General features: G+C 41.3%; 1 protein-coding gene across 5 annotated transcripts in view; it reads left to right on the forward strand.

Annotated features, from left to right (window-relative positions):
• The first annotated feature begins 774 nt into the window (after window positions 1-774).
• The window catches only part of gatad2b (GATA zinc finger domain containing 2B), a 64,820-nt gene continuing 38,805 nt past the window's right edge, over window positions 775-26,789 (forward strand). For all 5 annotated transcript variants that reach the window (XR_009656797.1, XM_060942854.1, XM_060942856.1 and 2 more), the window contains exon 1: window positions 775-937. The gene's annotated coding sequence lies outside the window, so the exon portion shown is untranslated. The remainder of the gene's footprint in view (window positions 938-26,789) is intronic.

A 26,789-nucleotide genomic window follows, 5' to 3' on the forward strand; every position in this document is an offset into this window, starting at 1 on the left:
AATAATAATAATCAGAGAAAGGTCATTTAATATAATTGAGAATCAGAATATTTTACAGTAAATATTATGTATTGATACTGTGTGTATGTGTATACACACACACACACACACACACACACACACACATGGCAGGACAATCATAGCAGTTTATTAAAGTACAGTAGGTTAATAAGAGCAACATAGACATCAAGGATATTACACCAGTAAAGCACTAACTGTGCTATGATCATTCTTAATCAAAGCCACAATTTGTAATTAGCCAGATTAATGAATGAATAAATTAATTATCCGACTCGCCAATTATGTGCGTGTTAATTTAATATGATGATGATGATAATATGTTAGACGTTACAGTGGAGCGTGTAAGCAGAGATGTTTCTATTCCACTAATACTATTCCTCTTCCTCCACAGGAGAAGCCTTGGTGAAGTTCAGGATCATCTCACGGTCCGGATGTTCATTAGACCCGTGTAAAAGCCTGTTTGTTGTTTTTGCGACAGTCTTAAAGCGGTCGGTTGAATCCCCTGAGCGGAGCAGAGCGCGGTTCCGCCGCCCGGCCTGCTGGAATGAAGAGGGAGTTAATATGGCTGTCCACACTTCATCTGCCAGTGGAGTAGTAAGCAGCTCAGCCTGCGCCGCTGACACGACGCGCATAACAAACCCGTGGAGTTCGCAGCGTTTCGGAGCTGCTTGTCCCCTCCCCTCCAGACACAGACAACAACATTCACGATAATAGGGGCGCGTCTCCGACACCGCCGCCGACCAATAAGCCGCGTGTCTGGGCAGAGAGCAAGCGGCCGAGCGCACGCCGAGGCCCAATCAGCGCTTTTGTGTTCACTGCCGGCGCCGGGGACTGCAGGGGAAAGAGGTGCCGCAGCGCTCAGGATCGGAGAGCGAGCCCGGAGCCAGAGCAACCTGAGGCGGTGAAGGCGAGTCAGGTGAGTCCGAGGCTCCAACTGCGGCCTAGCCGGGTCTCAGACCAGATTTTTTTTTTTAAATTTTGCAGCGGGTTTTGAAGCATCAGAATACATGAGCTAAAATATTCTTTGCAATCAACCAAAGATGATAAAATGTTTAAAACCTTCCTGAAGAGCATTTAGACAATAGCATGGCTAGCTTTCAAACAGTTTAAAATGATCTCTGATTTTGTTTTGGCGCACAGTGAGACTCAGCTGTTTGTTTAAAAAAAACAGCATGGAGTAAATTCATGCACACAGTTTTGACAGACTGCAACATGTTTTTTTTTTGCGTCTGAAAAGCCGTTTCATTGTTTCATCTCGAGTCTCTGGGGGTTAAAGCAGCTCGGCGGAGGAAGCCGAAGGAAGCGTCCGGGCTACAGTTTGATCAGTGCGGCGCTGCGCAGTGAAATCCCCCGGTGGTCAGTGCGCTTAATTTATCCGTGATTTGTATTAGACACCGTTTGTTAATTCCGAGCTAGTCGTGCTGGTTAAGGAGCTGGGCTTTCGGGTGAAGCGTGGTGGTGGTGAGGGCGCGCACACACACACACGGAAGCGTACGGTGAGGGCTGATGTGTGTATGATTTTGGAGGAGGAGGAGGGCAGATCCGAAAATGCATCAGCCATTTACGTAAGTGAGGACGCTGTCTCACTCTCAACTTGCTCCATATGCACGCAAATGGCTGCCCAGTCAAAGCCCAGCAGCAATCTGACAGGCGTGAGGCTCCAAAATGAATCCCAGCACTCACTGATCCCCATCAAAACGCATCACTGATGGACAAACAGGTAGAGATGACTTTCTGGGAGGAAAAAACAACAACTCTCTAATCTGTAAATAATAATATGCATATGTCTGTTTTTTCTCTCCAGCTCCAAAAAACAAACAGGTGTCTGATTGATTGATTTTTCTTGTCTTTTTTTTTTTTTTATTCTCTCTAAAGTCTGTTACAAATCTCTAGTAGCTTTGAAGGTCTTATTTGCTTGCTGAACTTGCATTTCTTCTGTAGCATTCAGGAAAATAAGTAAAGGAAAGTTCTAACATACAGAAACGCACTCCTCCTTTTATTTATTTATTTATTTATTCATGCAACACAAAGGTTTTCTGCACACGTACAAAACTGTAGCTTTATTGTTTCTGAACATAAAGCTGCGGCACGGTGGTGTAAGTGGTTAGCACGGTCGCCTCACAGCAAAAAGGGTTTTGGGTTCGAGCCCTGTGGCCGGCGAGGGCCTTTCTGTGCGGAGTTTGCATGTTCTCCCGTTTCCCCCACAGTCCAAAGACATGCAGTTAGGTTGACGTGGGGCGGCCTTGGGCTGAAGTGCCCTTGAGCAAGGTACCTGACCCCTGACTGCTCCCCGGGCACTGCAGTGTGGCTGCCCACTGCTCTGGGTGTGTGTGTGTGTGTGTGTGTGTGTTCACTGCTTCAGATGGGTTAAATGCAGAGGATTAATTTCACTGTGCTTGAAGTGTGCATGTGACAAATAAAGGTTTCTTATGTTCAGTGGATTTTATGAAGTTTCCCAGTGGCTTGTCATTGCAGGGACACTTGTGACTTGCACACTTTTTTTAATAACTGGACGCATTGTTTCTAGCTCCAGGAATATTTTTTTTAGATTTGTACTGTAATGCTTCTGAAATTTAAAATGGTACCGAAAGACTACTTCGTCATGTTGTGTGGGGTGACAACGAGTCTTATTTATTTTTAAATCCCACTTTTTCCATTTTAAACGGCTGAAACCGGACCGACTTCCGACACCTCAAACTTTCTGCAGTCGTCTCTTGCCAAGTTATGTGAAACATCAGCGGCATGATCGCAAGCATTCTTGACAATAAATACACCGCTGGATTGCTTCATAAACTGTTAAATCCGATCCAGTGTTTCTTTATCTGTATCAGATCAGTCCAGCCTTCCTTTTCTCATGTTATTCGACAACCTGAGGAAGAAATAAAGGTCTGGAATTATTCCATGAACAAGTCTATCAACTTTTTTTTTTTTGTCCTCTGTATAGTAGCTCATTAAGGTCCTGTATTTTGTTTTCCGTCTTCCTTCATAAACATCCTCCTCCACCTTACTGGCCCTGGTGCCCGTGAGTCATCTGATTTTTGTTCATATCTGCTAAGTTGAGTGGGTTGTCCATCTCGCCACCCTATCATCTGCAGCTCAAATATGTGCTTATCCAATCATGTCCATAACAGATGCGTCAAACAGGAGCCAATTGTTGTTTTCTTGCTCTGCTCATTTTAATAGCAGCCACTGCACACTGTGAGGGCACCCCACTAGTATTACATCCTCAGGAGGGGTCCAAACAATGTTCTTATTGACTGTTGTGCTCAAAGACATTTAGCTTGGACCGCTTTCATCCTCCGTCTCTACAGATGCAAGATAGAAAAGCAGGGTCGTATTTGTTTCTTTTCTGTCTACTTTTTTTAAGCTATTCATCACTTCAGTCAATGCACCCCAGCTTGTGGTCACAGCCTGTGAAGGGATTTCATGCAGTGTGCGCTCTCTAATTTCCACGGTGCATGGTTGCCGTATCTCGAGCGACTGCCTGCTGTAGCTAAACCCATGAGATCTGCGTTACGTGTCGCCAGGTGATTAGATGGAATGCACTGTGCTAGAGTACGACCCTGGGGGCTGCCTAATTTTTATCAACATAAATTTCTCGACTGATTCATCCCACTGTAAAAGTGATCTTTCTACCAGATGTTGTGATGGAGCAGCTTCATTCAGCACTTTAGAACAATATTACTGTATGCCTCTCGTGCATGATGTGACTATCAATAGAATATCAGAATTGGGTGAGATATAATGCTGGTTATTTGTTTTCCCTAATCAAACATTGTTTTTCCAAGTTAATGCATCCACATAATTCTGCTTCCTGATGATGTAACACACTAGAAATAGACTGTATTAAGGACTGCTATGGAGACTTGGCCTCCCAGCACAGACACTTGTCCTGGCTAAATTGTTAGAAAAGGCAGTGTTTAGAATTAGCCGTGTCCCCTTGGCAAAGATTTCCAGTAGACGAAACAATGTGACTTGTACCATAAATATGCACCAGTTGATTTATAACTGTGAAAAATGACCAACCAAGTCACTTCTTCATGGTAAAAATAGCACGGTTACCCTTTTCTCATATTTACCTAATATTCAGTGCTTTTTTTTTTTTTTTAAATAAAAATATAATATAAAAAGCTTTCATTCATTAGTATATCAGTTTTGTGGTCAAAGGAAAAGTCCACCCCTGAAGTTTTTGCATATCTCTATAATTAGCATATGAGCTTCAGTGGTGTCCAAGATTAGTTGTGTAATGAAATTCTGAATTGAATTTTTACTAATTTCTTTATAGTTTAAAGTTCTTTCGTCAAAATGTTGGCTTAATTTCACTTTGGTTAGCGGCTTATGTTACTCACAATGGTGGGTAACATAACTATGTGCTAGGCATGTAACGATTCCCCCGATTCATTATATTGGGTTCACAATTTGATTTACCCATGATTTTTTTAAAATTAATTATTTTTTAAAATGAAAAATTATATTACCAAAAATGCAACATTTTATTTTCCTATTCTTTATCAATTTAAATATTCCTTTTGTTAAATTTAAGTAAACTTTTTTTTATTTAATTTTCTCAAAACCAGCAGTAGTTATTTATCCACATTTTGTAAAAGTTGGAGTAAAATAGAATTACATTACATGGCATTTAGCAGAGCAATGTACAAAGAGTGCAAAAGTCAGGTACATGAAGTGCTGAACTTCTAGACAAAGTTCTAGTGCCAACTGAACAGTGACAGCAATACCTCGTGTAATATACTGTTGAAATACCAACACTCAAACAGCCAAGGAAATAAAGCAACCATATAAAATATAACTAAATAGAGAACTCAAAACGGTTAACTCCAGGCAAGACAGTACACAGCCTGGGTTGGTCTAGACCGAAACACTGTGAGCAGGGAGGAAGGGGAGAGGTGCAGTCCAAAAATGTGAGTCTTCAGTCTGCGCTTGAAGGTGGTCAGGGAGTCGGCAGTTCTGACCTCAATGGGAAGGTCATTCCACCAATGGAAACCAGGACAGACAGCAGTCTTGAGCGGGCTGGGCAGGAGCCGAGAAGAGGAGGGGCCAGGTGACCCGTAGTACCGGCACATAGGGATCTGGCTGGCATATAGGGGAGGATCAGACTTTGGAGGTATGCTGGCCCTAACCCCTTGATAGCCTGGTAAGCTAGCCCCAATGTCTTAAGTTTGATGCAAGCTGCTATAGGTAGCCAGTGCAGGTCAGCAAGCAGAGGGGTGACATAGGAAGAATGAGGGAGGTTGTAGACCAGGCGAGCTGCAGCGTTCTGGATGAGCAGAAGCTGGAAGGCTAGCAAGGAGAGAGTTGCAGTAGTCCAAGTGGGAGAGGATCAGTGCTTGGACTAGGAGCTGAGTAGAGGTAGATAATAAGAAAATGGCGGCTCCTTCGGCTGTTGTAGAGGAGGAATCTACACGTCCGGGTCACTGCAGCGACGTTTGCTGAGGAGGAGAGTTTGTCATTGAACATGACCCCTAGGTTCTTCACAGCGAGTGAAGAAGACTTGAAGATGTCTGCCATGGAGATGACAATGTCCGGGGTTGAGTGGATGGAGCAGGAATGTAGATTACCTCTGTCTTGCCTGGGTTGAGCTTCAGGTGATAATTGTCCATCCGGCACTGGATGTCATGCAGGCAAGCAGAGACGTAAGCGGAGATCTGTGTGTCAGAAGGAGGAAAAGAGAGAAACAGCTGGGTGTCGTCAGCGTAGCAGTAGTAGGATAGACCATGAGCAGAGATAATTGGGCCAAGAGACTGGGTGTAGAGGGAGAAGAGAAGTGGCCCAAGGACTGACCCTTGAGGGACACCGGTGGCAAATGGGCATGGTGCCAGACCAGGTAACCTGGAAGAAGTGACCAGAGAGGTAGGACTTGAACCAATCTAGGGCTGTCCCGCAGATCCCTAGAACTGATAAGGATGACAGTGGCCTGTTAACTAAAATATTCCTTTTATTAAAAATGAGAATTTAATAACAAATAGAACTTTTCTTAAAGGAAAACTCCGGAGTGAAATGCTTTTTAGGTCTATTTTCGCATTATTGGGAGTGCATACTTTGGGTTGCTATCACAATCGCGTCAATCGGATGTGTTTTGAGAAAATTAGTTTTTTGTGATTTCAATCGGAAAGTGCTAACACGGCAGTGGCCGGGGCATGTCTTTTTGCCGATACAAAACGCTAGTTTTAAAACCATTGCAAAGCTCAAAACAACATGACCGTTCTGGGGACGTGAGTGTAGGGTTCCTACAAGCAAAACGAGTTGTCCCTGGCTCTGCATGTGCACGGCTAGAGTGTGTTATAAGAGTAAATAAAAATCCAGCGACCTTACCTGAAGTCGGTCTTCTGTCCACTCAAGATGGCGTCTGAGGAAGACCGACTTCAGGTAAGGTTGCTGGATTTTTATTTACTCTTATAACACACTCTAGCCGTGCACATGCAGAGCCAGGGACAACTCGTTTTGCTTGTAGGAACCCTACACTCACTTCCCCAGAACTGTCATGTTGTTTTGAGCTTTGCAGTGGTTTTAAAACTAGCGTTTTGTATCGGCAAAAAGACATGCCCCGGCCACTGCCGTGTTAGCACTTTCCGGTTGAAATCACAAAAAACTAATTTTCTCAAAACACATCCGATTGACGTGATTGTGATAGCAACCCAACATATGCACTCCCAATAATGCGAAAATAGACCTAAAAAGCATTTCACTCCGGAGTTTTCCTTTAATAAACTACTTATAATACACATTTTTCCCCCCCCCATCAATTCAAATAGCCATATAAATTTGTCTCATCTCATTATCTGTAGCCGCTTTATCCTGTTCTACAGGGTCGCAGGCAAGCTGGAGCCTATCCCAGCTGACTACCGGCCTGGACCTGGACCCTGGACAAGTCGCCAGGTCATCACAGGGCTGACACATAGACACAGACAACCATTCACACTCACACCTACGGTCAATTTAGAGTCACCAGTTAACCTAACCTGCATGTCTTTGGACTGTGGGGGAAACCGGAGCACCCGGAGGAAACCCACGCGGACACGGGGAGAACATGCAAACTCCACACAGAAAGGCCCTCGCCGGCCACGGGGCTCGGACCCGGACCTTCTTGCTGTGAGGTGACAGCGCTAACCGCTACACCACCGTGCCACCCCAGTTTATTGTCGCACAATATATTGTTTACATGCTTACTACCTGCTGATTGTGGTGCTAGTGAGATTTAGTCCTCGCATCATCTTTAGTCTGTCCACACTGTTCCAAAACGTCAACTTTCATGCGAGCACTGCTGTCAGTAGCATCATGCTTGTTATCTCCTAGATCTCTAACTAGCCAAGCCGAGACTCTGCCACAGCTTGGTACTGTATAATTGTCATACAACTGCATTCTGTATTCAGTTGATGCAATGGATTTCTCATTAATATGACATTGTAGAAAAAAAGTTGAGTGAGAAAAGAAGCTCTTGCCATTTTGTTTTTCAGTGCCAATAGCAAAACTTGTCCATTTCTTATGTTAAAAATTTCTCTCATTAAACACCTTGCATTAGCAGTGCCCCTGTGATGTCAACATGGCACACAATCACTAACTTAAATACAGCATCAACCAACATATTAGTGCCAGAACCTCTAAGCACGTCACACATATTTCAATATATTAAACATATTTAATCGGTTTCTGGGTGGCACACCCCCCCCTTCAAGTTTTGATTTTAGAGTTTAAATAAAAAAAAAAAACATTACGGATGAACGGTCAGTTTTGATTCTTTGGCACTGCTGTTCTGTCTTTCAAATGATGTTGGTAGGTTTTAGCAGCAAGGTAATTAACCTGCCCTGGTGAATCTATAAGTCATAGTGAAAAATGAACAAAAGACTTGTCTATTGAATTCGCACTGCAGCAAAAGGTTATGCTTATGTTTTAATAGATCTTGTTGCTTGTTCAAGAACTTTATAAATGGTACATTCACAAACATGCTGCATTGTTATTTGCTTTTGAAGTTTTAAACTTGTTAATACATTTACTTTATCCTTTTTTTCTGGAACCCCCCCAAAAAGACTATATGGGTCAACTCTCAACTTAAGAGCGTGTGAAAAGATCTGTATATGCATACATGGACTACTTCAGTGCACTTAGATGACTGGGTACAGAAATGTGTACACACTTGAAACCATCTGAATACAAAAATGTATTTGGCCCAACAAGACAATACTGTAATATGATCGCATTCACAGATCTTTCATGGGGGGGAAAAAATGGCTAAACGAGAACGTCAGTGACGGCGTAGCTCACTCCGGCCCCATCTAGTCCAGAAGGAACGGTCTAAAGTGGGCTACCTTGCGCAGTAAATGTTGCAAGCTATATATAGAAGCTATATACACCCTAGGAATACCGACCTATTCACCAGAAAGAATCCAAAACGGCGAAGAATTGATAAAAGCGTTTTTGTTTTTTTATTTTTAAATTTTTTTTTTAAACTGCTCATTTAAGGCTTAATTAGTCCATAACTTCATTAATAATTGTAATCAAGCAAATCTGGGTAGCAGTTATACCGTATGCACCCTAGGTACCCTTACGTTCATGCCAGAAAGAATCAAAATTGGTAAAGAACTGAGGGAGAAGAAGCAATTTGTGTGAAAACTGCTCGTTAGGGCTTAATTACTCCATATCTTCATTATTAATTGCAGTTACACAAATTTGGGTAGAAGCTACAGTATATGCACCCCAGGCAGACCTACCTTCCTGCCAAAAAAGAATAAAAATCTGTGAAGAACAGAGAGAGAGAGAGAGAAGTGATTTTCGTGAAACGTTGGCGAAGCCAGATAGACAGCGGACAACACATGATGGCATAAGCTCATCGCCTTTCGGCTGGATGAGCTAAAAATGTACGATATGATACAATATATCAGTTCAGATGTTTGAATTTTGTATTTTCTCACCGTTTGCCTTGAGTGCCTAAGTTTATAGGCACGTCTCTGTCCTTTTGTATTTCTACAGGTAATTCTTAACACAGCTGGAGACAGTCGACACACTTCCATAGCATTTTGTGATCCAGGCATACTTTTTTTTTTTAAATTGAAATGAAATTAACATCAAGATATGAATATTAGTTCATAATTAAGATAAATTATATAAAGTTTCTGTCGCCCTCAAACCCTGAAATGAAACTCTTTGAGGGTGCGAAGCTTTGCCTATTGCTGCATGTGCTGCTAATTGATGCTAATGGACATTTGTGAAGTTTCATGATAAAGATTTCATTTTCCGTAGCACCGTATAACGAAAGTCAATTGTGAAAATATCTTCATGCTGTTTTGATTTGCCACAATGTAGCAGGATTTGAAATCTATATACCTGTTTCACAGTGACACTGATTAGGGTTGTCACACAGATTGAGTGAGTACATTTTGCATACACACTTGTTTATGCCCTGCCCCCATTTGAAAATCATCACCATCTGATGCTGCAGGCTCTGTAATCTCACCCATATATATATATATATATATATATATATATATATACACATTTGTGTGTTTACAGCAAATCTAGTGGTGTCCAATTACCATCTCTTTAGAAATCTCTCTCTCTCTCTCGCAAATCAGGAGCGGCAAAAACCACACACAGTGTCTTTGATGGATATGAAACCTGTTTCTGTCTCATTTTTCAGCAGCATCATGAAGCATCTCAGCTCCATGTTGGATTTTCTAATATATTTTGCCTTGAGTTGTCTAGAATCAAACCATGTGAGAGTCTGGGATTGCATGTGGATTGCAGGTTATTTGTTACTGTAGGATGATGGCGAATACGAGCGATTGATGCACTTGGCTGGGTTGCGTTGTTGTGGCGTTGTACCAGTCTTGTTAACACCTGAATGAAGTGGCTGGGTTAGGCAGGCCTCATGCAAGCATTTTTAAACCCCACACAGAAACAATCAAGCCAGATGAATGACTCCCTGTGAAGTTTAATTAGAGGGCCTTCCTGACGGCTGGGCTAGATTTTTAAAAAATAAATAAATAAAATAGCAGGAAACATGCCTTGAACGATGATGGAAGAGAAATTCACACATATTAAAGGGGAACTGAAGTCATTTTTAAACTTGCTTTATTTCTTAATTAACGTGTTATTCAATTACGTTTTCGGTTTTGTAACCTGATATCGTGACTCATATTGGCAACTAATTGCAATTAAATAATACACTTATTGGCCTGTTCGGTTTTTAGCCATGTTGAATTTAGTTCGTTTGGTCCGTGGCAAGCGTCACTTATCCGCGCGATCTTCACGAGACTTGTGTGAGACTTTGAAATGTTACATGTCAGCCAGGTGTCAGAGCCGCCATTTTGAAAACTGTTTTCCAAACTAAATATTGCACAAAAATGAGTTTAAATGACAATTACTGCCTACTTTTTTTCTTTTTTTTTCCAAACTTTCCTGATTTTTATCAAAACAAACAACTTTCAGCTTGATTACATCAGCATTCGTAGGAGGGCGCGCGCGTCTTTTGACAACGTTGGCAGATGTTGGTCACTTTGATTTCCGCTGTACGTTTTACTCCCGTCCTATGATGTCTTGCACAGGTCTCAGCGAATCTCGTTTACGGCCATTGCTTTGACATATGGACTGATATATTACGTAACTTGCTATAGCAGTGACAAAATGGCTATCAAAAATGCATTCCTATATTTTTAATAAAATGAGAGAGAATTTTGATGATAAAATTTGCCTTCAGTTCTCCTGTAAACACGAGTGTTTCACTGGGAAATACACCACTCATATTTTTCATACGAGCTACAGCCAGGACACGGAGAACCAAAACCGTGACATAAATCTCTATATGTCACTCATGAGGCTATCGATGAATTGTTTTGATAAATTTGGGTACTTTTTGTTTGTGAATGTATCTATATAATTAAAAGAAAATCGCATGTTGGCTTAAACATATGAAGTTTATCTTCTTGTGTTGAAAAACACTTATTATTTTCATCTGAAATACATCACAGATCTGAGTGACATATTTAAATAATATTGGCTGGCTTTTTTTCATGGTATATGAGATGTATTCCATTCAGCTAGCATGATACTGAAGGAGTCGAAGACAGGTTCAATAGCATGCTAGCTGAATGGAATACATCTGATATACCATGGGGGGGGGGAGTATTTTTTTTTTTTATTATTCATACACACTCTGTTTTCCAATTTTTCAATGTCTGTTGGGATGAGGTTTTTTTTTTTTTCTCTTGTAAATATGCGTGAAGAACAGGGCAGGAATTTCATGAGGGCCATGGCCCTTGTGCCCTTGGAAAAAAATATCTGCCGTAAGGCCACAGTGGCCTTGATGCCCTGCGGTTTTGCGGTTTTGTAGTCTGCCTCGTGACCGCCAATAGGCTTTAACATCACCTGCGTCTGTTGAGAAAAAAATGCGTCTTTTGATGACATTCTGGATTCTTATTGGGCAACTCATCAGTGGTGGATCGGACTCGAGCCTGGCATGAACCGCTCTGACGTGCTATAATGACACCAATCTATCACCAGCCAACCAGGAGACTTAATCAAACACATCCCCCGCCCACTTGTGTCCGCGTCTGAGACGTTGAATTTTCACAGAAGGAGGGAAGAAGTTGACTGAGGCAAGACTGTGTGATAAATTAACGAACGAATAAGAGAGGAATTTCAACATATAGGGCTTAAGTTTGTTACCGTTAAATAAGCACTGCTTGTACAGTAACATTATGTCGTTACAACATTGACCCACTTTTAACGTGCCGAGTACTGACTGTAGCCGGTAACATGCTGATTAGCTTGCTGTCAAGTTTTTCCTTTGTCAAGCTTTAAGCGTAAGGTCATGGATGTTACTACTGCTTGTTCCTGCCGTGATATGTGCTGTTGTCTGTTCATAGCCACTTTTTTAATCTATGCAGTTGGCCTTGTTTTGTTACTAGTATTGCATGTTTCTTTTTGCTGTTTAACCGAAGTGTAAGTTCTGCCATCTTGACAAGATTGCCATCGCAAGAGATTTTATCTCCTTTGTTTTTGGCGTCATTACAACATTAACATTTATTCATTTTCATATACATTCTAGTATATGTTCCATTTACAGTCAAACATTTTGATGTACTCCAGGCTCAATTTTGATTAATCAAAAATCTGCGTAGTAGTACAGTCTGAAGATGCTCTTGCACATTCGGTGTCAATTGAACAAAAATTATGGGAGGATATAGGTTTAAGTTTTTTACAATTTTTGAAGTGAGTGATGGATTGATAAGTTTAGATGTGTTCAATATTTTCTTATCTTCAGACATAATAGTGTAGATGTTTCTTTACCTGCTTGATAGTTTCGACTGAGACTCCAATCTTCCTCATAAGAGTCATTAGTCCTTAAATTAAATTCATTATAGACATGAACTTAAAATCATTGTTTTATTTTATGGCCTTGGCGCCCTGGCTTTTGGCCTTTGTGCCCTCAAAAAATTGACAGCACAAAAGGCCAAGTGGCCTTGCCCCTAAAATGACGAAATTCCAGGCCTGGTGAAGAATATCTAATGAAGTTCTTGTAGCCTTTCTGGTGTTCAACGCATCTTTCTTTTTCCAGGCGAACAAAGAAATGTTTTTACGCATGTGCAGCAGAAAGCTTTCTCATTGGATATTCGGCGTCATCTTGTCTTGACAACCATGCAATAATATCATAAACCATATTCAACACTCATTCTCCGTTGGGTAGAGCGATATGCTAACAATATTGCATGCTATCAGACCAAATGAATGAAACCCACTAGAAGGGAATAGAATACGTGTTTTTATTCCATCAGAAAAGTGGCCTCCGTAATAATTCCTGATCTTTCACTCCGATGTCACTCTGTGTTTTCTCGCTGACGAGACGCGCACTGTCAAAATGGTGAACCGGTTCAAAATTAAAGTTCTTTTGATTTACTTGCGTGTATATACAATCCCCCCCCCCCCCCCCCCCCCCCCGTGGATTCGTCTGTATAATAAAAAGAACATTTACATGGTTGTGCGAAGATATGAAGTTTATCTTCTAGTGTTTGAAAATATTTTCACTCATTCGCTTCGCTCATTCATGAATATATTCACCACTCGGAGATAAACTTCATATCAAACTTCTTCATGCATACATGTAATATTCCCCCCCCCCCTTCATATGTATGTATGAATACGAAAAGTATAACTGAAGCTGCCTACGTAGTGACCCACAGGATACAGCGTGGAATCATTTTGCACCATCTTCTCTTAAGCTACTTTTACATGAGCACTTGCACTGGAACAGGTTGCCCTGGCACAACTGCCTGTCTAAACCCGATTTGTTCCAGAACAGTTTGACACCAGTGGGTGCAACTTGCTCCACTTTTACAAGGTGGTGCAACTTATTCTGGAACATACTGTTCTGGACGCAACTTGTTCCCACTTACCCTCTAAACACAATCAGTGGCAAGTAGGAGGGTTTACACATGCACTGTAGTGTTCATCTGAGTCATTTATCATCCGGACAGACCACGGCAAATTCAGTGGTCCGTTCTTCTTGAGTGCTTTTCCTTGTCAAACTTCTCTGCCTTTTAAACAATGGAGTTAAGCGATTCCCAAGCCAATCACAGTGTTACTTTAGTCCAGTTAGTTCTTACCCTCATCCAGTTGTGGAGAGATGCAGATATGCAGCTGGATTGGGATAAATCGGGCTGCAATGAGCCTATTTTACCACCGAATGTCAAAACAGAAACGAGCAGCAAGAGGACAATAAAGCAAGTTTAAAAACAAGGTTCTAATCACTGATTTGCGCATGTGCACTTTTGTTTTACCTGTCTAACCTCTGGTTTGCCACTGATGGAGAGATCGAGCGTGTAAACACAAAGGAAAGTGGGCACAACTTGTTCGGGGTGCACCTTGTTCTCCTTGCCCATGTAAAAGCAGCTTTAGTGTGGCATGAAGGGTTCTGTGAGTACCTGAAGGTACAATAGTTGTTCAAATCCTCTGCTTCGTTGTTTTGTTTAAAGGTGTACATTTAGATTTGAAGGTTGAAACACAGCATAAGCTGGTGGGGCACTTCAGTTGATGAAGGAACTAAAGGGATGGGCTCATGACATTTCTGCTATAGACCCCTTTCACTGATGTCACCCGAAACCGGAAGTAAACAGACCCTGCGCCATTTTGGAAGACCAACAAACTCGTGATTAGGGGGAAATAACGGCAGCGGTATGTGAACCCACGAGAATAAAGTGGAGTGGCAAACGACTTAAATCTGAGCTGTTTTATTTATGATTTATTGGCCCAACAGTAGACTTGAAAGAAACCTGTGAGACTTGGCAAAAAACTGGGGATATAATGGATGTCTGTGCATGATCTGTGGACACTTTGAGGTAAGCAAACGCAAGAAATTCAGATTTAAAACATGCTAAATTGGCCTCAAGTTGTTAACTGTATGAGGAGCAAGCCTCCCAGACTTCTACAATATAATAATAATAATAATTTAGGATGGTTTGGGGCTTGCTCTCCCTCCTATTATATAAATAAAACATAGTTGTTGTGTAGGCATATATCATAAATACATATGTATAATTTGGATAAATTAACCTAAATTATGGATACCTTAATAGTAACAAAAAGTATTAATTTTTCAACTGAAAAGATATATTATTAAAAGATAAATATCAACAAGATTACCTTGGCCATAACTATGTGTAGGTTATTCTTAATAACAGCTGTAATATCACGAACCAAGCCACTAACAACATAATTGTAAGCCTGTAGCCCTTTGTAGGCTTTCAAGTCATCAGCAGTGTAGGCACTGGGTGTAAACAACAAATAGTTTACAATGTCTGGGTAGCAAGCAGATGGCAGAATTGGTGTCCGGTCCTCCTTATGTATCTGACACGGAGAAATAATATAAATCATGCTGCCTACCAGATTACAGTCGTCTGTTTTATTGTATCAGTACTAGTATCGCTTACTATACTCATCAGTCATAGATTAGTCCAGTACAACATGACCAGCTTGCTTTTTTCCATTTGACTGTCGCAAGTTTTTTCAGGCTGGTACAGTCAAAAATTGAAAAAAGTTTTGGCCTACTAAACTGGTCATCTATTCTACTAGTGTATTAATTGGAGTCGACATGAAAACGTTAGGTAAAAACTTTAAACCAGTACAATCTCGTCTTCAAAGTTTTACCAAACGGTTTTATTTATGCAATTTAAAGCTCATAATACGGTATAACTTTGGTCGAGTAAAAACACGGAGCAAAAACATGGCTGAATCCTGAATGACTCCTATTTGTTTAAATAGGGGACTACATAGGCGGCAAAATGTAGTTTCTTTTTCCCTGCCATGGAAGTGCACTTGTATACCGAGGAGGAAAGCAATTTGCATTACAGCCGTGAGGCGGCTCGGCTCGGTTTTCCCTTTCGGGCGCTCTCGTTTTCTGTTAGAATTTGGTAAAGAAAAAAAATATATTATTTACCAGCTTACCGGGTCCATTAATATAAATCTGACAGCTGACAAGGTCGGGATATAAACGAACTTTTGCGTTAAACTGTGTGCTTGGATTCACATAATTTTTTCTGAGTCTTATCATATGAGTCAAACCCATCAATCACAGCCAGTTTCTCCACATACCGTGCCCTTTCTGCAGCTGGTAATGTACTCACATAACCCGAATTATCATCCATCGTGTCACTTTACTCTCGTTCGTACTTTGTTTTATATTGTGAGTGCATGTACTTGGTCTTCCAATATGGCGCCTAACAAAATCTCACGGCGCGGTGACGTCATGCAGTAGCCCTCTATACATGAGCCAATGGTGTCCCAAGTCCTAGAGGTGCAGGTCAAGAGTTTTAGTTAATGTACGATCAAATAAGCCATTCTTCACAACCATGGTGAGCAGAAAAAGGATCTTGTAATGCACAAAAGCCAAAAACCACATTGGATTCAACTCCTGTCAGCCAAGGTCGGGAATCTAGGGCTACAGCAGCACAGGCTCACCAAAGACCTTGCCTGGTCACCTCGCCTGTGCCCACTGTAGCCTCAGACTCCTGTTCTTGGCCTTCAAGAGGGACTATGGGATGAAAATTACTTTTAAACGGGTGCTGCTGAGAATTCAGTATTTTAATGGCCCTTTGTTACAGTTGACTGTGAAATTCCTTTTACTGAACGTTTTGCAGTTGTAGTCATACTGTTGGACTGCAAACTCTGTGTTTTAGGGGTTGGAAGAATACTTGGAGTAATGTTTGGACTTCTTATACAAGATAAGGCAACCCAGTCAAACCAAACTAAAAACAGCAGTGAATGGGGCATAAAATGTGATGAGGAAAGGTATTGAATTATTTTACAAAGCAAAGAACAGATAAGAGATGGACAAGTAGGTGGCACGTTCGAGGTTTTCCCCCCAAACATATTTGTGCTGCTTCTTCCAAAACTAAAGGCTAACAATAAACCTTATGTACAGTAAGGTAATCTTGTATATGGTCTATTAAGCAAACGTCCAACCAGGTGACCTGGAAATCAGACTGCCACCCTGTGCAACCCTAGTGTGGTATTTCGAGCCATCTCCGGCAGGGGAACAGGTCACAGATAGGTCTTGAAGCAAAAGGCAGTGCTTAGGCGGTCTGTTTGGAGTCCCACATACACTGCCTCTTGTGTTGAAGCATGTATGGGGTTTTTTGTTTTTGTTTCTCTGAGCACTAATGTCTGTTTTGAATTCAAATGGAAATAATTAGTTTGGTGCTTTTTGTCTTTATTTTACTTCCCCCCCCCCCCCCCCCCCCCCCATTAGTGCTGTAATGTGGACTTCATACTTTTAGGGTTTCTTTCCTAATATGCAAAATTTCCTCTAAACGCCTCCGATTCATCTTATGCACGTTAATCATCTTCTGAAAAATCAGCTGAATGCAGAAAGATGCATATTTGTCATCTTTGACCCATACACATACATACAGACCACTGCTGTATTAACTTCTCTTACGAGAGATTACTAGGTACTTTTAATTAACGTAAAGGTAAATTACTTTTCAGTTAATTTACCAGGTCAAGTAGTGTTCTCATGCCTTCACTTGATCTTGACAGAAAATTTACATCACCTCGAGTCTGGTTCTCGTTCCATCCATTCCGATGACCCTTATAACATTCCTGCATATGTCAGAAGGGTGTGTGAATCCTGGATCCTCTTTGACGGGCCATGATCATAAAATCTAATCCGACAGCTGTGAGCTAGAAGCAACTTTTTCAGCTTTGATAGTGAGATCGCTGCTGGTCTGTGCTCAGCTTTTCAAGTGACTCTAAATGGTAGTCATAAAGCTCCACTGCTGACTATTTAAAAGTTGTTGCTCTTCTGGTACCTCTATTTTGTGATTTGGGGCCCATTATGTAGGTTACACCATATTATTAATTTTAATAACATGACCCCTTTGGACTAATCACACATCACTACTTCATCTTTTCTTCTTGCCTTGCCATGTTTTACAGCAGTTCTGGGACATGTCATTACTTTGCCCTTTTACCCAGAGTGGGTTCTTCAAATTGGCACTTTCTCATCACCTCAGGCATCTTTCCTTACACAAATCTGTCATCTTTGAGGCTTATTGACCTTTTCCATAAACTATATTCCCGCTCTGAAGATGACTGTTATGCCAATGTTATTGTCATACTGGTAAAATTTATATTTTAGATTAAATGTTTCAGGTCACAAGTGAGAGCTGAACTGTATTTCATGCTGGTAAAGGGACTCTGTTTGTCTGTCTGTGTCTCTCTCTCGCGCACGCTCTCTCTCTCTCTCTCTCTCTACCTGTGCAGGTACAGGGTTTTATTCCTGACTAGAGTTGTTGCAGTATTTTACGGTTGATGATTGTGTATGATCAGATGGTTACTTTTTTAAGAACGGATTAAAATCTATTTCCGTGTATGTGTGGTGGATGTTTTTTTTTTTTTTTTTCTTCTTTAATAATTTAAACCTGATCAAATTCCTTCCTGCTCCTCATCCTTTTTGTGTCCGGCTGTGACTCCCTCCCTCTTGGACTTCCCCTTAAATCACTAAATCATACAGAAAGCTCTGTTTCTCGGTGCAGGGGATGCGATGGCACTGAACCGTTTTGGCTTTGTAAATCGTTGCATATTCGTAACGTAATCATACACACCACCTATTAAATGCCCAGAACTAAAAAAAAAAAAAAAGAGAGAGAGAGAAAAAAAACACTTTCTATTTTTGTCCTAAGCAGTGCTGCAAAATGCCACGCTAGTTAGTTTTGCAGTCAATTTCTTTCTTTTTGATATTTGTTGTATGTACAATTTTTGTATAACACATTCAGAATATTCTTCCATAACAGAAGTGTGGGTTTGCTTTTTTTTTTTTAAATAAATGATCGATTTAATACTAATAATAGTGGAATACCAGGATATTTTTAGACTTGGTTATCCTATCAGGAAATGTTCAAACCGTAACATCCCTATTCCTGATTTACCTTATTCTCTCCACAGCTGTCTGTATGTTTTACAGACTGATCCCACCACTTGATAGTTTTATTTGAATGCCCTTATGGGTGATCTATTTTTAAGCTTTCTGGAAGGTGTAACTCAACCAAACTCTGCATATCCTCCCATGCGGTCTGTCTCTCTTTTATTCTCTGCTTTCTAGTGGAGTGTGGATATTTTAAGGAATGTCTATGTAAAACCCTCTTACTTTCATGTTCACAAAGGTTCCTTACCAGATTTCTGCTCAACTTATTAGTGTGTGTGTGGTTTCAGACTGCACTCATTCTGTGCTTTTGATTAATAGGATGCACATTCAGATTAGATTGCTTGTGTCATTTCGTATCCTTAATTGCATTTGCTGGTTCTTGCTCAATTTCTTTGTTTCCTTCAGCATACTCTCCTTCCCTCTTACCCAGATCAGCCCCATTTTAAAACCTCTGTGCTACCTCACTCTCTCCAGATGGCTCAAGTTCCAGCATTTCCCCCCCCCCCCTTTTTTTTTTTTTGTTTAAACAACGTATGCCCCACCCTGTGGTCTGAAGTTCCGCAATGAGCCTTCTTGTCAAGGTGCCAGGTTTTAGATTCAGCGTCTCGTAAGAAGTACATTTTCCTCTTGCTGCCCTGAAAGCATAGAAGCGTCATGCCCCTCCCCTTACTCTCATGCCCCCCTTCCCACCCTCTCTTCTTTTTCTGTCTCTTTCTCCCTCTCGCTCCCCCCCCCCCCCCCCCCCCCCGTCTTCGTCTGATGTCCTGACCACTAACGGCTACATATTAAGAGATAATTCCATACCCCGAGGTTACAAACCGGCTTAGACTGGCTCTCGTGCATTCTGACTCCATTGGGCACCCTGCGTGTTTTTTTTTTTTTTTTTAAATAAAATAAAAAAACATATTGTGACTCACTGCCTTTTTTTTTTTTTTAAAGGAGCAGCAGTCTAATTTTCAGCTGCACAACAAGGTACAAAGCCAGACACATTATTGATGCAGTACTTCGCAAGCATGTACAGCTCAAATTTTAGGGAGGCACATTCAGGTTTTGTTACCTTGAATCAGTTAAAATGTACAATCAGCGTTTACGTTTTGTGATAGTTACAATAACCAGTCTAATCTGGTGTAAAATTCCTTGCGCTGTAATTTTCTCCACACATGTTTGCTTTAGCATTTTTGTGGCTTCATTATGAGCATCGGTGCATTCTTCTTTAATCCAGGGATTGGAATACAAGTATGCTGAATCCCATCTAAACTCTTTGCATGAAGCTTCTAGTGTTTCAATCCCACATTCATTAATTTCGTATTGTCTTTTAAAACGTCCTGCCATTGTGAGCTCGCCCGCAAGCATATTTGTGATGTAAAAGCATGGCAGAGGGGTGAAAAAGCACTTTTGGGATGTTTTCGTCATTCATTGCAGCGAGACATTTTGCTGGAAGAGTTCACTTTTGTCTGTACATTAGCTTTATTCTGTTCAACAGTTTCTCATTGGCATCTTCATCGTCTCTTCTTTCATTCACATTTTAGCTTCACAGTCCAGTTGGTGAAAGTGAGAAATGACAGAGGTGGGTCTGCAGGTTGGACAGAGCAGCAGTGGTTTCTGTGTCCTTTTGGCACCGGACATACATCCAGATTAACCGCAGCAACACAGTGTCCTACTGAAACTGCATAAATTGAAATTAATTTGAATATTAGGTTATGCAAGACTGCTTACTGTTTGGAGATGAGGAGGCCATGCAGGACATGTTTTGCCTCCTCATGCACCTGCTGTGTCCATGTGGCTAGAAGGGCTTCCCTGTTTGGTCTCGATAGAAATTTGGGGGGGGTTCTCGCTTCCCTCACAGCATTCCCTCACAGAAATTCACTCGTGCCTTTTTCTCTCTGTTTTACTCTCTCATTCTCGTGTTTCTTTGTCTTGAACTTCACCCCCACACAGCCTTCCTCCCCTTTTGGCCCATCTCCTCCACCCTTCTCCCAAACATCCACTCCCTCCCTCGGGCGACAGCAGAAGAAGAATTGATTAGTGGCATGGCATAAAAATAGAAGGGCCTGTTGTCATGGCAACGGACACAATGAGCTGTTGTCTTGTTTAATGAAGATCAGGGTCTTAAGTGTTATGGCTGAACGAGTGTGTGCAGGAGACACTGCTCACGTCTACATGCACCTAGCACAGCGTACGTACATACCAAGAGGTACGGTACGTTCACTCGTTTAGAGAGCAGGGATTATACCATGTTTGTTTCCTTGTGTTTACCTGTGCACAGATGTGTGGGTATGTGGTGGGTGAAGACACTCATGACACTATCATGCATTTGCAGTTGTAACACACATTATTGACCGTAAACCTGCATTTTTGTTACTCCCAACTCCTATAAACTGGAATACGACCAATTCCAACTCTGTTGCTGAGGGTGCTGTTCTCCTAATTGGCCTCATTAGTGTCAGAAAACTGGCCTTGTGTAAATTCTGGTCCCATTTCAAGCACCCCTTCCCTGGAGTGATAAACAGACAGACAGTAATGGGAGATGTATATGTGGGCTGGTCAGGTCTGTGGTCCAATTAGAGGCAAAACCAATGAGCTTTGTTTTGGTTATCGGCAGCATTAAGTGATTGACGTGTTTTAAGAACGCTAATGCCCTTGGTGTTCCTTCTCAACCATTCTGTGTGTAATGTCTTGATTTCAGGTATCTGTTAAAGAAAGAATGCTGCTGTATGCTCATCTGCTTTAGATAACTCCCCTTTTTTAAATTGATAATTGTTCACTAATGGCACGTACAGTTTGCAGGCAGGACAGTCAGCAGCTGTTCTGAGAGATGATACAGTAAGATGGTTTTTCATATTTCTAATAAGCACATGGTTTTCCTTTTCCTCTCTGCTTCAACGTTCCAGTACATTTGTGAATGCTGGTAATCCCTTTTTATCAGATTTACTGACTGATTATGGTGCTTTTATGTTCCTGTGAAGAATGGGGCTGAGCCATTCTCACCCTTGCACTCTTTGCTTTGCTTATTTTTAGCATTCCATTGAAGTGCAAGAAGTTGTTTAATAGAGCGCAGGTCTCATTCACCAGGTTTTTATCTGCATATTCTCTGTTCCTCAATGTTCTTTTGAAAAACTTCACTAGCTGACTGGGGCTTATTTATTATAATATGTATAGAATCAGTTATTCCATGAAATCGAGTCGTACACAAGCTGATAGCCGACGAGGTGCGTAGCGCCGAGTTGGCTATAAGCCATGTACGACGAGATTGAATGGAATAATTGTTTTATTCTATTCACATTCACTGGATTTTGAGAAACCGAGCATTTTTACTTTATTTTTTGCAAATTCGATAAATAAAAACTTTATACAAAACGTCCGACGAAATCATTTCCGCTTGGAATGTAAACAAACCAGTGAAATGATGGTAACAATTTGTGAAAAATGTAATAATAATTCTTGAAAAATAAAGATATGTTCTTACCATCAAATACTTGCATTCCATGTTTTGTTTTCGAGTAGAAGTTTTAATTTTGTCCTCAGTTGGTTCAGCAACACGCTCTGCCATTTTTGTTTTTTCTCTACTCGCAGTATATGAGCTGATATCTGAGCAGTAGAGTAGCCAATCAGAACACGTGATTTGTCATATCCTGTGAATGTGGATAGAATGAATGAATGAGAATTTTATTTGTAATGCGCGCGCACACGAGGGTAAGTCTAAGGCTACGTTCACACTGCAGGCTGAAGTGACTCAAATCCGATCTTTTCGCCCATATGTGACCTGTATCCGATCTTTTATTGACAATATGAACGACACAGATCCGATTTTTTTCAAATCCGACCGTTTGGATATGTGGTCCTAATTCCGATTCCTATCCGCTCTTTTCATATGCGACTTCAGTCTCAACCGCCAGGTCGCATTCATCCGACTTACACGTCATCAACAAGCCACAAACGTCACTATTCTGCGCTGAAGTAGGCGGCGGGTCTCTCAAAAAAAAGTTACAACAACATGGCGCATAATCACGGGCGCAGATAGAGGGTGGGACTCGTCCCACCCAGACTTAAATTCACCTCGTTCGGTCCCCCCCACTTTACATAAGGCAGACCTCACGGAAAAATCAAAAGACTAATTACCATTCGGTTTATTGAGGTGCACAGCAGTGTATACATAGTTGCAACAACTCACATAAAACAAAACAAAGACTGATATTCGGTTGGTTGAGCTGCACAGGTTGCGAGCTCGAGCTTGGTTGCTATAGTAACCCACAACAAGTTTGACAGGCATATCGGGGTTGGGGTTGGTTTGCTGGCAGCTTTGTCCCCCCCAGTTTTTTGTCCCCCCCAGTTCAAAAAACGTATCTGCGCCCCTGCGCATGACATCCATGCGAGGGACGCTTCGGGCTGTGAAGGTTCTGAATCTTCTCAATGGAAGGACGCAGAGGTTAGGGAGCTGATTTCCATTTGGGGGGATGCAGCTATTCAAGCTAGATTGGATGAGTCATACCGCAACCGGGCGGTTTTACTTCCGTAAACACTGGCCATGCTCACTGCGTGTGACGTCGTCGTATCCTGCAATGCGCATGCGGAACACTTTTAGGTTGCTTTTCGTTCATACTGAGGATCACATACAAGTCGCATATATTTGTTAATGTGAACGACCTCACAAAAAAATCGGATTTCACAAAAAAATCGGAATTGAGCATTAAGCCTTGCAGTGTGAACGTAGCGAAAAAGTTCTAAGACAAATGAAAAAAATCTTTATTTATGAAAATAACAAGGCTATTTCTCTACATATCTTCCATTTAAGTCTAAACACTTCTGCAAGTGACGTTTCCATCAGAGAATTCTTATTCCTTTTGAAATTTAGAACATCTGTCTTAGGACTTTTTGACTTACCCGTGTATGTATGTATGCATGTATACTGACTCATTGATAGTGGGGGGTTTTTTTGTGTATTTTGACTATTTCTCTCTTGTAGAACAAAACTAAAGGCATCAAAGCAATGGAATTAACATCATTTAATAAAGGAAAAAAACTACTGAATTAGGTGTGTCCAAACTTTTGACAGGTACTGTATATAAATAAGGGAGCGAGAGATTCGACAGGCCAAGCATCAGGTCTGAGTGCAGTGGTGTTCATCACTTGCTGTCCCTCTTCTCTGGAGCTGTGAATGTAGCAATGGCTGCATCATGATCTCATAAGTGCATTGCTGAAGTCGTATTTCTGCTTCTGCACGCCCTCAGGGAGGTCACACTCCTGCTGGAGTGCTGCCGTCTGTGAAAGTGAGCTCATAGAGGTGACTACAGCACAAGGGGTCTTGCTGCCTCGCTGTCATTTTCACGTCTGAATTACACAAAGGCAAGTGAGGATATCACTGCCGTGGAAACAGGAAATGGCATTGTTCAAAATTCTTAAATGCCAAAAAAAAAAATATTCCCTCATTTTCTCCTTAATTTGGTCTTCCTCCCATGAGCCAGCTCTCCTCTATTATATGACTGCTACCAACCAGAGAGGGCGAAGGCTAAAGCATGGTTTGTCTGAGACGTGTGAAGCTGAAAATGTTTGTCAATTGCTGCTCATGCTGCATCACAGGGCAGCGTAACTAAGGAAAGAGTTATCTACACTCTTGCATATACACAAGATCCCAGATGCCTAAGATTGGCCAGGGTCACTGTGATTAACGGGAACGTGAGTATGCCCTTCCGTCTACCCAGAAAGCATGGCCAAATTTGCTCCCAGCCATGGATGGCAATGTCAGATTCAAACCTGCAATTCTGGACGATAGTAGTGTGAACACTTAATTTTTTTCCCCTACTGCACCGCTTGTGTGCCTTGAACCATTTTTATTAGTGGTATTTTTTTTTTTTTTTTTTTTTTTTTTATTAAATGGCTCCATGAGGAGTTGGTGATTTTGCAGGATAAATTTGATGATTATCTTTAGCCACTTTATCCTGTTCTACAGGGTCGCAGGCAAGCTGGAGCCTATCCCAGCTGACTACGGGTGAAAGGCGGGGTACACCCTGGACAAGTCGCCAGGTCATCACAGGGCTGACACATAGACACAGACAACCATTCACACTCACATTCACACCTATGGTCAATTTAGAGTCACCAGTTAACCTAACCTGCATGTCTTTGGACTGTGGGGGAAACCGGAGCACCCGGAGGAAACCCACGCAGACACGGGGAGAACATGCAAACTCGCCGGCCATGGGGCTCGAACCCGGACCTTCTTGCTGTGAGGTGACAGTGCTAACCACTACACCACCGTGCCGCCCATGATTACCCCGTGTACCCAGAATACAATCTCTGTATTTTGTGAACGTTTCTCGATTATGGAAATTATGTTAGTATAATGCCATTTCTCTCCATCCAGGCTCATTCTCTGAAAAACCAGACGTATTTTGACTGCATTGTAGCTTACTAGAGTGAAATAATGGTGTTTATTGATTTAGGATGCTGTGGCTACATGTTTTAGAAAAAAAAAAATTCTCTTCGAAAGCATTACACCCCACCCCAAAGATCTCCTGTTGACGTGTTAATGCCAGATTGTTGCAGTCAGAAACTTCTTAAGCAATAAGCCTGACCGTTAAACTTTTATTTTTTCTGGTGGAATATTGGGGGGTAGTATAATTGAATTAAGGGTGTTCATAATAATCAGTTTAAATGTGATGCAATTTAGCAAGGTAATTGTATTTTGACATGTGCACAGTGTGAGTGTTTTGCTTATGTTTGCTAGGATTTCAGTTATTTCTAAAAAATTTGGACTTGGTAGCATATGAGCAAAACCAGATTTTGACCTGTGCAGTCGTCCACTCTGACTTAATATTTACTTTACAAACAACAAAAAAAAAATTCAGAGTTTTACTTAAAAAAAAAATTTCACACAATGTGTGTGTGTGTCTCTCTCTCTCTCTGCTTCATTGATGAAGGGGCTTTTTTTTTTTTTTCCATACAGCAGGTGAAAAAGTGCATTTGTCTCAGGTCATGCAGTCATTTTTGCTTCTGTGGCAACCAAGTTTTAAAAAGATTAGAAACTCATGTTAGAAGACGATATAGCCGTCAGCCAGACTTTCTGCTGTCCAGGTTTGTCAAGGGCACAAACTCCTGCCTGTGGTTTTGCATCTTGTGTCTGGATTGAGTATTTTATTAGTTAGAATAATAATGTTTTCCAAATATTTATTGATTGGCAACTGAGAAAATGAATAAGCATTATTCAGATATGTGGTTTTCCTAAGTGAGGAGCACCAGCACTCCTTGACTGAGGGGGGGAGTTACACTGGAACCTTGGTAAATACCTAAGCATGAGTCACTCATGCTCATGACAAATAAGAAAAAACATGTCCGAGAGTGCAGAGAGGGGGTCAGCACAGAGGACAAATATAAGTTCTTAAATTAGGAGTTATGGAAACAGTTCAGCTACACAAGATCAGTCTTGGAAAAAGTTTGTCAGTCAGCGTTAAGCAACACACCAAATCGACTTGGACAAGCATATCTGGAAGTGAGCTTAGAAAATCCAGGTTTATTTAATCTAACCTCACTCAAATTATCCAGACCAGTCACTCCAGACTCTGTGTGTTCCATGATGGAGTAATTAAGACTCATGCTTGATTTGTAGAAGGGGCAGAATGTCCAATAAACAGCAACTGTTTTTTCCTTCTTGTTTTCGACTTCACAAGATATAATTACAAAAAGAGGAAATCTAAGTATTAATAAAACAAGAACTGGCTGGCAGAAAACAGTTGTCGGAATATGCAAGAAAACATTCGCCTACTTTATATTCTACACTACTGTAGCGAGTTGGCAATGACCAGACAGGGGATAAGAGCTTTAATTAGAACAAATAATTCAAGAAAGCATCATTAGATCATCCGGCCGACAGGTGATGAGCTTATACCATCATGTGTTGTCTGTCGTCCATCTGGCGGCATCCGCGTTTCACGAAAATCACTACTTCTTTCTCGATTCTTCACGGATTTTTATTCTTTTTAGAAGGAAGGTAGGTCTGCCTGGGGTGCACATACTGTAGCTTCTACCCAATTTTGCATAATTGCAATTAATAATGAAGATATGGAGTAATTGAGCCCTAACGAGCAGTTTCCACACACATCGCTTCTTCTCCCTCAGTTCTTTACCAGTTTTGATTCTTTCTGGCATGAACGTAAGGGTACCTAGGGTGCATATAACTTCTACCCAGATTTGCTTAATTACAGTTATTAATGAAGTTATGGACTAATTAAGCCTTAATGAGCAGTTCAACACATCACTTCTTCTCAGTCAATTCCTCGCTGTTTTGGATTCTTTCTGGCAAATAGGTCGGTATTCCTAGGGTATGTATAGTTTGTATAGTTAT

This window comes from Neoarius graeffei, chromosome 16, assembly GCF_027579695.1.
Source record: "Neoarius graeffei isolate fNeoGra1 chromosome 16, fNeoGra1.pri, whole genome shotgun sequence".
NCBI classification, from domain to species: Eukaryota; Metazoa; Chordata; class Actinopteri; order Siluriformes; family Ariidae; genus Neoarius; species Neoarius graeffei.